The sequence below is a fragment of the Brachionichthys hirsutus genome, unplaced genomic scaffold, assembly GCF_040956055.1.
Source record: "Brachionichthys hirsutus isolate HB-005 unplaced genomic scaffold, CSIRO-AGI_Bhir_v1 contig_177, whole genome shotgun sequence".
Lineage (NCBI taxonomy): Eukaryota > Metazoa > Chordata > Actinopteri > Lophiiformes > Brachionichthyidae > Brachionichthys > Brachionichthys hirsutus.
Window position 1 is genome coordinate 208,455 of NW_027180396.1, and position 11,460 is coordinate 219,914.

An 11,460-nucleotide genomic window follows, 5' to 3' on the forward strand; every position below is an offset into this window, starting at 1 on the left:
AGCTCTAAATAACTTTTTGGTTGCCTCCTTGATGGAGGAAACTAGTATACGAGATAGTTTATCAGTACATTTATTACGGTTCATACATGGCGTCTGCTTCCTGCAAGGCTTGCAGAGCATAATTGTTGACTCCAGTCATGCACGTATTATTTCCTTTTTTCTTTGCCAAAACATTAAACATGACAGGAGGTGAAGACCTTTTGCAAATTGATCTATTATTCAATATAACTGTCAGTTTTCACATCAAATGATTCATTGACGGCCCATACCTTTCTTTTTAACCTCTTCCGTGCAGCATTGGATTAACTGGCCTGTACCGCTGCTATCGTACTATCGAACATGAACATTATCATATGATAGCGTCTCAGTAGGTTGTGTGAAGGCTATGTGCACCTTTTTGAATTCTGAAACATTTACATTTCTTCTCTGTTTTTAAGTGCTTCTGTGGGAGTTGGGGACAGGATGATGTTTGTGACCATGCCACTTTGCATGATGATCATTATTCAATTTAAAAGTAACAGACTAAATTGATTTGGAACTTATGTCAATATTTGAAATTACATATCTAATTGAATAGATTGCTTTACAGATTGCTATTGGTATTTTTTAATAACATTTTTATTTGGGCTGTCTATAGTAATGTATTCATTTACATTAATCTGGACTATCTGCATTTTCTTTTCCTGTGAATTAACATCACGTTTGATGCCAATTTCCTGTAGAAATCCTGAGCACACGACGAAAACATCTCATCGGCCTAGTCTGATACTATTGTTCTGACCCTCACCATTCATCTTCTCTTGTGGCTAAACCTAACCAACCCGAATCCCATCCCTAATGCAATATGATTGTGACACAGGCTAACGTTGGATGAATTTGACAAATCAGCAAAGTTGTACACACTGCTGGCACCGTGCAGGTGGAGGTGGATCCCTTTTCTCTGACTTATACAATTACTATACATAATAGTCATAATAGCACTCCCTCAGATGTTTTGAGCCAATTATTTATCAAATTAAATGAATAAAAGCTGCAACAAAACCAATATAAAGTTGCGCTTAATCTTTATTAATCAAGACCTCTTATTGAAATTAACGCAATCATTTTTTTTTTATTGACCACTGATATTTTTATGTTTATTTAGTTAGCTAGTTGTCCTATCATCACAAGGGAACATTACAGTAGTGATGAACAACATGACGAGGTCCTTATCTACGTCTCGTGAATCCTCACATTGTAAGATCAGTGATCTGCTTACATGCATCTTCCCTCTGTATTTTCCCCTCCTTTCCTCTCTAGTGAACGCTAAATTATGTATTGTGATACTGCTTCTTGAGGCAGACCTAAGAAACCAGACAATTGAACAATTGTATAAATCACTGTTGTGCAATGATTTCTGACCTGGAAAGGTGTTGCTTTTGACATGTACAGTATGTGTATCTCATCTCATGACTGGTGTAACCACAGTTCTGAGGCCCTTCTCCATAATTCAGATAGCTGCATACTGCTCATATGTACAGGTTGTTGCAAGATTAGAGCTTGTACTGAAACATTGAAATCCTTTTTGCAGCTGTCATGTTGCATCACGGCTCAAAATAGGGATCAGTCACTTTTGGCAAACATTATTACATGACATGCATACATATGACTAAATAACCCTTTTATATCCTGCTCTTACATAACCACCTCATTTAGCTGCCATGTTTAGAGTTGTACCAGGAGCTCTGCAAACCAGTTTGGGAATTAAAATCACTTTACTTTTTGTAGAAAGAGAAGCCAAGCAAAGTAACGGACAACATACATCATGAGTGTTACTCCCAGAGTTCTTTTTTTTTTTTTTTGTATTTTTGTGTATGGCCTTGGAGCCAGAATTGCTCAAGAGAAATGATTGATGTTGTGACGGAGACGTGCAAACAATGGTGAGTTGCTTGTGTGACTGTGTGACATGACAAATGACATGTCTGAAGAGGTGGCGTTTATTCCAAGGACACTGAGCGATGGAAGGCCTGTTTATTCTGTCAACTGAAGCTCATATCATCTCACCTGTGCTGTGGCCCATTTAAACAGGTCTTGAATGATACACCTGGAATGATGTTAGTCAGCAGAATGGTGGTACGGTTAGCCCACAGGCTTGCACAAAAACATAAATTGTTATTTATGATTCATGAAAGTTCATTTGGTGTTTTAATCATTCAATGGAAGGAATTCATAGAATTATTTCAAGTCTGGCTATGCTCTTCAGGACATTTAAACATTGTAAATATTGCATGGTTAAAATTTGCCATTTAGATTGTGCTTTCCTGTGCTTGCATTGAATGGTATGTCATGTTTCCCCACCCAATAATGCATGATTGTGGTTGAGTGCGTATTTCTTTTTTTGGTTTATTATTAATAAAACAGACATTCACCTGCCTGACATCTCCAGTGGTAGAGAGCAGTCCGTCTGCTGACCTGTTAACTCTGGTGGAGGAAATCAGCGTCTGAGCTGCTGATTGGGAGCCGAGTCAGGCTGAGCAGTGACGCGTTTAACTGCTGCAGCGGGTGTTCGTCAGCCATTATCATCGCATCGTCTCATTTGTTGCTGCTGGATTTCTCAGCTTTACAGAGATTCATCTCCAGGTGATGATGCGGAGATTTGTCAAAAGTTTTCGTTAATTACTCTAAGTAATTATTGGGTCGTTAGATCAAAACCTGCTCGAAGCCGCTATTATTTTTGGAAGATATATTTATCTTAGGTAACTCCTACAAGGTAACTCCTGTGTGTGTGTGTGTGTGTGTGTGTGTGTGAGAGCGCTGTAGACAGTCCTAATGCTGCCTTGCACTCACATGTGTGATTGGATTCTCCCACAATCCTATCATAAGTAATTACCCAGAAAGCAGGTCAACTTATCAAGTTACAGTATACGAACAACAGATCTCTAATCAGATTGTAGGGCACACATATATTACAAAAGTTCTGATATGTCTCCAGCACTGTTTGCAGGTGGTTTGAAATGCAGTATTTATTATTATTGTTTGTCTATTTATTGAAAGGAGCATCAATGACCGCCTTTTTCTGTGAAAGCTGCATCAAAGTTACAAATTCTGATACGGTGACCGATCAGCAAGTGCTTCTTTTTCTGCTCTGCAGGTAATCGCTATGTTGTGTCCTCTTTTAAAGAAAGAGAGGCAGTTATTTCCCCTAAATTATTTCCCCACATGGGGGGGGGTTGCTGGCATTTAGCCAACACTTTGCTATGTGTCTAAACTTATTAACTAGCAGCTTAGATATAATACGGTGCACCTCAATTACTAGGTGTCTCAATTCCAGAGACTGGCAACATAACATATTTGACAGCTTTGCCCACTGTGTCACGGTGAATTTATTAACCTGTCTCTTACTATAAAGAAGATCATTTGTTATCTCTCCGTCTTCAAGTACATTTGGAAAGGTAGCGTTTAGCAAGAGACATCTGAACTACAAGACAAGCGAGGGATTCTTTCTGTCTTCTAGAAAACTTAGTTAATTACTGATTGGTGGTGTATAATTATAGCCTGTAATGGAAGCTTGTCAACACAGTCTGTCTGTGTGACTCAACGTTTGTGTCAGTAATAGCAGTTTTGTTATAAATGATCAGATGTGTTTGAGCATAAAAGCAAATTGTTGTATTACTATTCATTTGACTGCCAGTTTGTAACACAAACATCTTGAATGGTATTTTATAAATAATTTTACAATTCTTGTAATCTTTCCATAGATTCTTCTGATGTCATTTAATTCAGTTGACTGAAAAACTTGAGTGTGAATCTTCCCAGGAGATTGATAAGGTAATTAATCATTTAACCATCTAGAAATACACTTTAAAGTAATAAATAATATATATATATATATATATATATATACACGTGTGAAACACCTTCAACCAACCAACCTTCAAACAAGTCCAGTTGATTCTTCGTTTTTGCTGCACATTAAATACAACAGATTTTATTTCTAGAATTTTATTTTTTATAATCCAAGCATGAATTTGCATTTGTTTGACTTAAAAGTAAAATTAATTTAAGAAAAATCTTGTGCATCGGCATCCTTTACACTGACCAAGTAGGTGATTTAAAAAAAATATTATGTAAATTCTTAAAATTACCATTTTGGGCATAATTTAATATAATTGTTTTAATATCATCCTTCTGCCTGTTCTGGTAAAACTGCTCCATTTCTTATTCACATAGCAACAGGAGGAGTCTGTACAGCCGTAATAGTAGTACTACAAGTGGAAGCTATTCCCTCATGAAGGACCTGCGTCTGAGATCCGACAGCAGCTGCAAAGAGTACTTAAACCGCGCAGCAGTCGGTGTGGATTCATTTTCAAGTTTACTCTTACAGTTAATTAGAGACTGTCGATATTACCTACCACTGGTGGGTTATTTTAAATCTACTGCCTCAAAAGAGGCTTGTTTTCACAACCAGTTAAGTACATACAGCAAAATCAATACAGTGACGGCACCTTAAATCTGCACGTTCATGCGCTTTTCAGCATCCCCGCTGTCGGCGAGCCGGTTTGTCTGGGGCTGCTGCGACAGGAAGGACACAAGTCCTTCTGAAGAAAGCGCCTCTCCTTTCCAGAGTCCTGTGTCTCTGAGCAGGTGGCAGTGATGCGAAGCGTTGATTGATCGCTGTCGGCTGCTATTGTGAGAGCGATGCGTGTGATCTGTGGTTCATGTCTGAGACATTGGGTGTGGGAAGGCAGATGATTTTGGAGTAATGCCGATAAGTTCGTTTTTGTCGAAGGCGGGTAACGTGATGAAGATGAAAGAGAAACTGTACAGTCGGTCCTCAGATTCTATGACATGGTGTCTTTGGTGGAATTGGTTTGAAATGGTATAGAAATGATTTGTCAATAAATCTTTTTTATCACCTATTATTAGTTGAAGCGCCACATGTTCCAGCCGCTTGTCATTGCACCATCGTTTGAAAGAGGAGTCTGATGGACTCTAACAGAGATATTGTCATTGAGCAGTGATTGTGTGGCATCGTCATTGGGGTTTCTGAAGTGTGTGGTTATTGATTTGTGCAACAAAAACCATGGTCGGCATCATTTAAAAGCGAGAAGCTGCTACCTGAATGTTGTTTACTGCTGCCATTGAGAAATACTTGGTTTCGCTAACATGGAAAGACACTCTCACTGGTCTATCCGATTAGCTGCGTTTGCTTATCCTGGGGTTGCTACAGCCAGTCAAACATGGTGGACATGCAGACATTGTCACGATCAAACTTATGGGCAAATAACCTACCTTATCCTGCCTGTCTTTGGACTGTCGGAGGAAGCAGGAGATCATTATCAAGATCCATCCAGCAGTTTCTCTTGTAATCCTGCTAAACGCAACGTGTACCCCAATTTTCCAGATGAAATCCGGTGAGAAGAGAGAGGTCCCCACAGTTTTCACTTGACTTTTAAAGAGTGTGATTTTCAATTTGATTTCCAATTGCCTGATAAATGCATGGAAATGCATTCCGTAAAATGTCATCTCCTGGTGGCTCTAGTTATTAAGTTTTCTTGCATTAATCAGGTTTATAGGCATTTACAGAGCTGACCAAGAAAATATAGCATCATCAACAGAGCAGCTATCTGATGGGCAAACTGTATAATAAATATTTACTCACACAAAATATGCTAATCCAAGAGTAGTGACACATTTGTGTCCTTAATATTATAGTAAACAGTCCGGTGACTGATGATGTAATAATAAATAAGTATACAGGACAAGTGTGTGTGTGTGTTTGTGTGTGTGTAGAGCAGCATTTACGGTGGTCCGATTTGGCTCCGTTGTTGTCTTTGAGAACTGGAAGTCAATGTCAATGATGGGGGATTGGGGGGGGGGGGGGGGTAGGCAAAGATAAAAGCTCAGAGAGGGAAGATGGGGAGGAAGAGTGAGTGCGACGAGCAAACGGCGAGGGTTGAATAAAGCTTCCGGGCCCCAGAAGGGGCAAGTTCTCAGACATTTTAATCAATAACCCCAGCTCTATCAAAGCAAGGCTGATAGGCCAGAGACAGAGTGATTGTTCTGCACCCACTGCCTCACCCCTTAGGAGTGACTCAACACTCTGGGACCGGGGGAGGGTGGTGGAGACCGATGGATGAGGAAAATGACAAGGGGACGATAAAGGAAGGACAGATAGCGAGGCAGCGGGAGGGAGGAAACGGACGATAGAGACGCAATTACGGAGAAAGAGGGAGGCAGAAACGGATGATGTTTTCCTGGTAGATTTTCTGCTAGTGTTTGTTTTTCTGCTTCCATGTCAGGCGGGAAAATGCGAGTGGGAATGAGCATGCTGTTCTGCGTGATAGAGAGAAGAATGGTGTGCATGGGCCTGGCTGTGCAGTACTTCATCTGAATAAATGCTTGGTGGAAATTGATCAAATAGCCCTTTTAGTTGGCTGGTTTTACAAACGCTACGACTGTTCATATGCAGCGGTACCGATGCTTGCAGACTTGTCGCGAGTGAGGATGCACTCTGACACTACTTCGATACGACATCCTACACCGTTAGGTGTAGGTGACAAATAAAGTTTGTGAGGATTGGTTGATCATAGATGGATTCCAGCAATTTCTCTGAACTGCAGCAATAATTTACTTCCCTTTCCTCTTTCCAAAAAGATACGATTTCTTTGATTTGCTGACAATTGGCCCACGCAGACATAGGGTGAACATTCCACACTTTTTTTGACATCAGTTACTTAGAGTATCCATTTCATGATTAAGGTTTGGTAATGTGGAGTGAATGGAGGAGGAGGCTTAGTGCTGGTGATGGTTCAGAGATGTGACTCGTGACTTTTCCTAACTTTCCCTTCTCTTCCTCCCTGGTTTGTTTTGCCTGCAAAAATACTGGCTGGAAAAAAAAGGTGATATAATTCTGACATCACTTGACAAATTCAGCTGAAACAGGAGTCGGTTTGGTTTCTGGCGGGAGACATGCAGGCTTTGTGCCTCTCTGAAGATTCAGAGTGTGGCGAGCTGTTCAAGAACCATTTTCCAACGCCCCTAGCAATCTAAACACCTTCTATTTAAACTATGCAGCCAGCTCAGTGCATATCTTAAAATCTGTGTGACTCAAAACCTCACTCTGAATCTCAGAGGAATTTGCAAGTCTAAAAAACTCATCTGGATGTGTGTGTGTGCTTGTGAAAGACAGAGAGAGAGAAGTGATGAATTGCATGGCTCTGCATCCTGCTGTTTCAGTGAACAGTATTGTGTGTGTGTGTGTGTGTGTGTGCACATACAATTATGTGTGCATTTACAGTAGACGTTTGCATGTTTAACTTTAGATGCAAGTGTATTTTCATGTGGGTGACGTTATTATTTTGCTTCCTGCTTTTACTTTGCTCTTGAGCAAATTTTCTGGAAATCTTTGTTCTTGTTTCCAAAACCATCACTGACTCAACTATTTACCATGAGTGTTGATAGTCAACAACAACAGCAATAAAATGTTGAATCTTTAGCCTGCATTTAAAAAAGCTGCTTCCAGAAGGACTGTCAGAGCTGAATTTGAATTTGAAATGATGGTAATTGCAATAAAAAAAAGACTTGCATTTTGTAACCCTCACGAAATAAAACCAATCGAGGCGGTTACTGTTAAACTTCTCACTTAAAGACACCTTTAAAAATATTTGACTATCCAGGGCTTTCTTTCTTTAGATCTTGACATCAAAGTTAAATAAAACTGTGCAGATCCTGCAGAAATGAAACATCTGAAACTGTCTTATAAAGTTGGTCTCCTTCATTCCTCTCATATCCGATCGCAAAGCTGCCACCATGTAAATGTCAAGGTGTTTGTTCTACGCGTCACAATCTCACTGAGAGCCAATTATTTTCTCTACGCTTCATTACCAGAAAGCTTCACTTCAGTAGATGTGCACATTATTCAGTGTGTCTGAAATACAATGCCCTTTTTAAACATTTTGGCTCATGGTCACACCAGCATGTATTTCTTCAACGTCTGTCTGTGATGACCTTGTACCATGAGCTGGGTTCTAAAGAGACCTGGAAGTTACCTGTGACCTCTGCCGTCTTCTGTGTGCTTTTTTATTTCCTAACAAAAATTATCCATTTGATTGTAGTTTTCAAATATTTGATTACTCTCTTTTTGTCATTAGAGTATGCCCACAATGCTGATGGTAAAAATAACTGCTTTAATTAGATTTTAACATTGACTATGATTTTCTTAAGAAGTGAACAAACCTTCAAGGCATATTTTAGCTCACTAAATGGAACACTGTCAAAGATTGAAGGCAACAGCTTATGATTTGAAAGGTAAATGTCCCCAGGGGAGTTTCTCAGTATACTCTAGATCTCCAAGGCCTTTCTGGATGTTTTAAATGATGGGTGACTGAGCATGCTGTCCCATTAGCTTTACAAATATAACTTCATTATACCAAAAAAGAAATTGACAGCGCAAACATTTTCCTGATTCAAAAATGCAAATATGTGTAGGCCTGAATACCAATCAGCAGGATGGCCAATGAGAATAATTAGAATCAACAGATTATCATGAGGCTGAGCTTTTCAGAGAACGACACTCCTTGTGAGGGCTTTGCAGTCTCAGATGGCAGCTGGTGTTTTATCGGCTTTTAGTTAAGTTTATTTTAAATTTGACCTTACAATAGGCCGTAATTGGTTTAATTCACAAGGCACTATAGGGAAAATAATAAAACATTGATTTTCCGGAAGTTGAAAGTATTTGCAATGATTTAAAAAAAAAAAAAAAAAACAAAAATCCTCAAATGGCCTCATTCATCCACTCCTAAGGGATTCTTAAATGTCCAAGTCCAACTCTTCTATCAACTGTCATTAAAATCTAGAGGTTTGTGTAATCCTGCTATCAGACAGGCAAGCCGATGCAGACGAATACATTGGAAGTTAGAGGTAAAATTCTGGTACTACAGAAATATACCTAAACCCAGCAAGTATTGAGGATTGGATTTTGAGTGAGCTGTGTTGAGCTTGTTTTCCTAAGTCACAGTTTGTTATCCCTTCGGGAGGGATTTTAAAGGGGCTTTCATAATATCGTTGGGAAATATGATGCGAGTGCTGATTGACAGGGAGCAAAAATACACTTGTGGCGAGGGAGGGAGGGAAAAAGAGCGGGATGGAGGTAGTTAAAGAAAGAAAGGAAGGCATGGGAGAGAGGAAAAAGAGAGGGAGCAGCCAAGCCCGATAAAAATGGAGACTTATAGATGCACAACTTGACAGCCCCTTGGCATTAAAGACGAGAACAGAGAGAAAATAAAATAGAATTTTAAAAGAACTGTAAGCCTGCACGTCTATGTTCACACACACACGTACACCGACACAGTGCAGTTACTGTGTGTAGATGGAGTGGCTACACCGTGTGAGACTGCACGCGTGTGTTTATTAGATAAGATACTGGAGCTGGAATAAGAAGGGGGGAAAGCGTGAGAAAAAATACGGAGGAACCCCGGAGATCAAGGAGCATAATCTGGCACGGTGTCGCGTGCGCTTTAGAGACAGAGATGCAGAGGGAGGACGTCAGAAAGACGGGCAGATTGAAGGGTGGATGGAGACAGGGAGGGAAAAGAATAGCAATAGAGACACAATTAGAAAGTGAAAGGTAAGTGGAGGCGAAGGAGAGACTTTTTGTGTTGTGCTGGTGATTCCTTTTTTTATGCATGTTCAGAGTTAATCCTTGATAACATCAACTGAGGCACACACACACACACACACGCTGATATAGAGAAGAATAGCGGCGTGTGGTGGAGGAGTGCATTTACTGCTGTAATGTATGACAGCAGGCCCATCTTTGCTGCTCACTAACAAATAGCCCAAAGCAATACACACAAAGCACAAGGTTACATTCGGTTCACAATTTTATGAATGCTTTGTGTTCTGAGATGAATAGAGGAGGCCACAAGTCATGGCACACGTGGTGCAGCTCTCCATGCTGCTTCTTGAAAAGAAATGAATAAACTCCTCCATCAAGTTACAAAGGTTGAGATTTAAATTAGGACAAGATTCAGGTCTTCAGTAGACTGTGAAGCAAAGTGGATGATGGGATATGAAGGGATATATGGAGAGATGACCGGACAAGCTGAGACTATTCTTAGCCTGCTGGATGTCTTTGCATCCTCACATGCTCAGACACACACAAACATGGACATTCTGAGAAAAGAGCACAGTGAGCGCGTGTGTGTGTGTGTGTGTGTGTACGTATGCATGTGTGTGATACGGTTACTAAATTGAAAGACTAGAAAGGCAAAGAGCAAGAATAAAAGGAGCAACACAAGAATAGAGATAGGGAACAAGGGGGGTGCAGAGAAGAGGAGCGATAACCAATGTTCTTGTCCTTGCATTAGCTCTAATTCCCTCTAATGCACCTGGTATTAAAGGAGAAGTTCACCCATTTTCTCTGACCTTGACTGTAGCACTTTGAGAAGCTATAGTAACACAAAGCTGGCAGAGATTGCCTGGCTCTGTACCAGGATTTCACGTCATTCTAAGAAAAGAAGCAACACTCCTTATTTTATTGCTGTAAATTGTCCTTTTTCTGCCATGATCTTCTGTTGCTGTCTCTGTTTCCCTCAAAGCTGAGGAAACACAATATAATGTTAATGGTTTTAAAAAAGAATAGATTTTGAAATCTGAACATGTCATGCATTAAATGCATCTTGGACTACATGCTTAATTGCATTGAATTCCTTCGCTCTGGATTTACATGACAGGAGAAAACAACTGAGAAGGAGTGTGTGTGTATTTGTAGATATATGGTTGTGTTTAAATATCAACGTTCATTTGTTCATTCTATTTGTAAAAATATACATTTTGAGTAAATCTTCTGTTCAAATAATTTAAATATTTACAAGACAAGTGACCTCTAGTGGTGGAAAAGGTGTACATGACAGTTAATTTAAAGGTTCTACTGTGACCAAAGACCACACTTTAAATATATAATCCTTGCAGCTTCGAGACTTGTAAAGGTCACAAAGTCAATGAGAAATCACCCATCTTAAAACTATAGAAAGAGGAAAACATTGGGTTTTGGGGTTTAATTTCCTATACCAAGCGATATTGAAAAATATATTTTTATATCATTAGAATAAACCCGGCAAAAACTGTATATTTTAATAACATCCAGTATTTCCTTTGCAGCAGAGCTGCTGAAATTGACTTGGGTAGGAAAGAAAGAAGCCAATGTTGTTAAGGACAGACTTGGTGTAGGAGATGGGAGAACAAGGGACATGGAGGAGCAAGCGAGGGAATGGTGTGTCAAAGTTAGAGAGTTTGAGAACAAAAGTAGAAAATAAGAGTTTGTCTGAAAGGTGCAAGAGGGACAGACTTCCAGCGTAGGCAGTGTGAATGTTGGGAGAATGAAGCAAATGCTTATATTAAAAGAACAAGTAGGAAGAAAGTCTATAGGAAAGAGAAAGAATGCAGGCAGACCGAAAGAACAGGACGGACGTTTAGAGA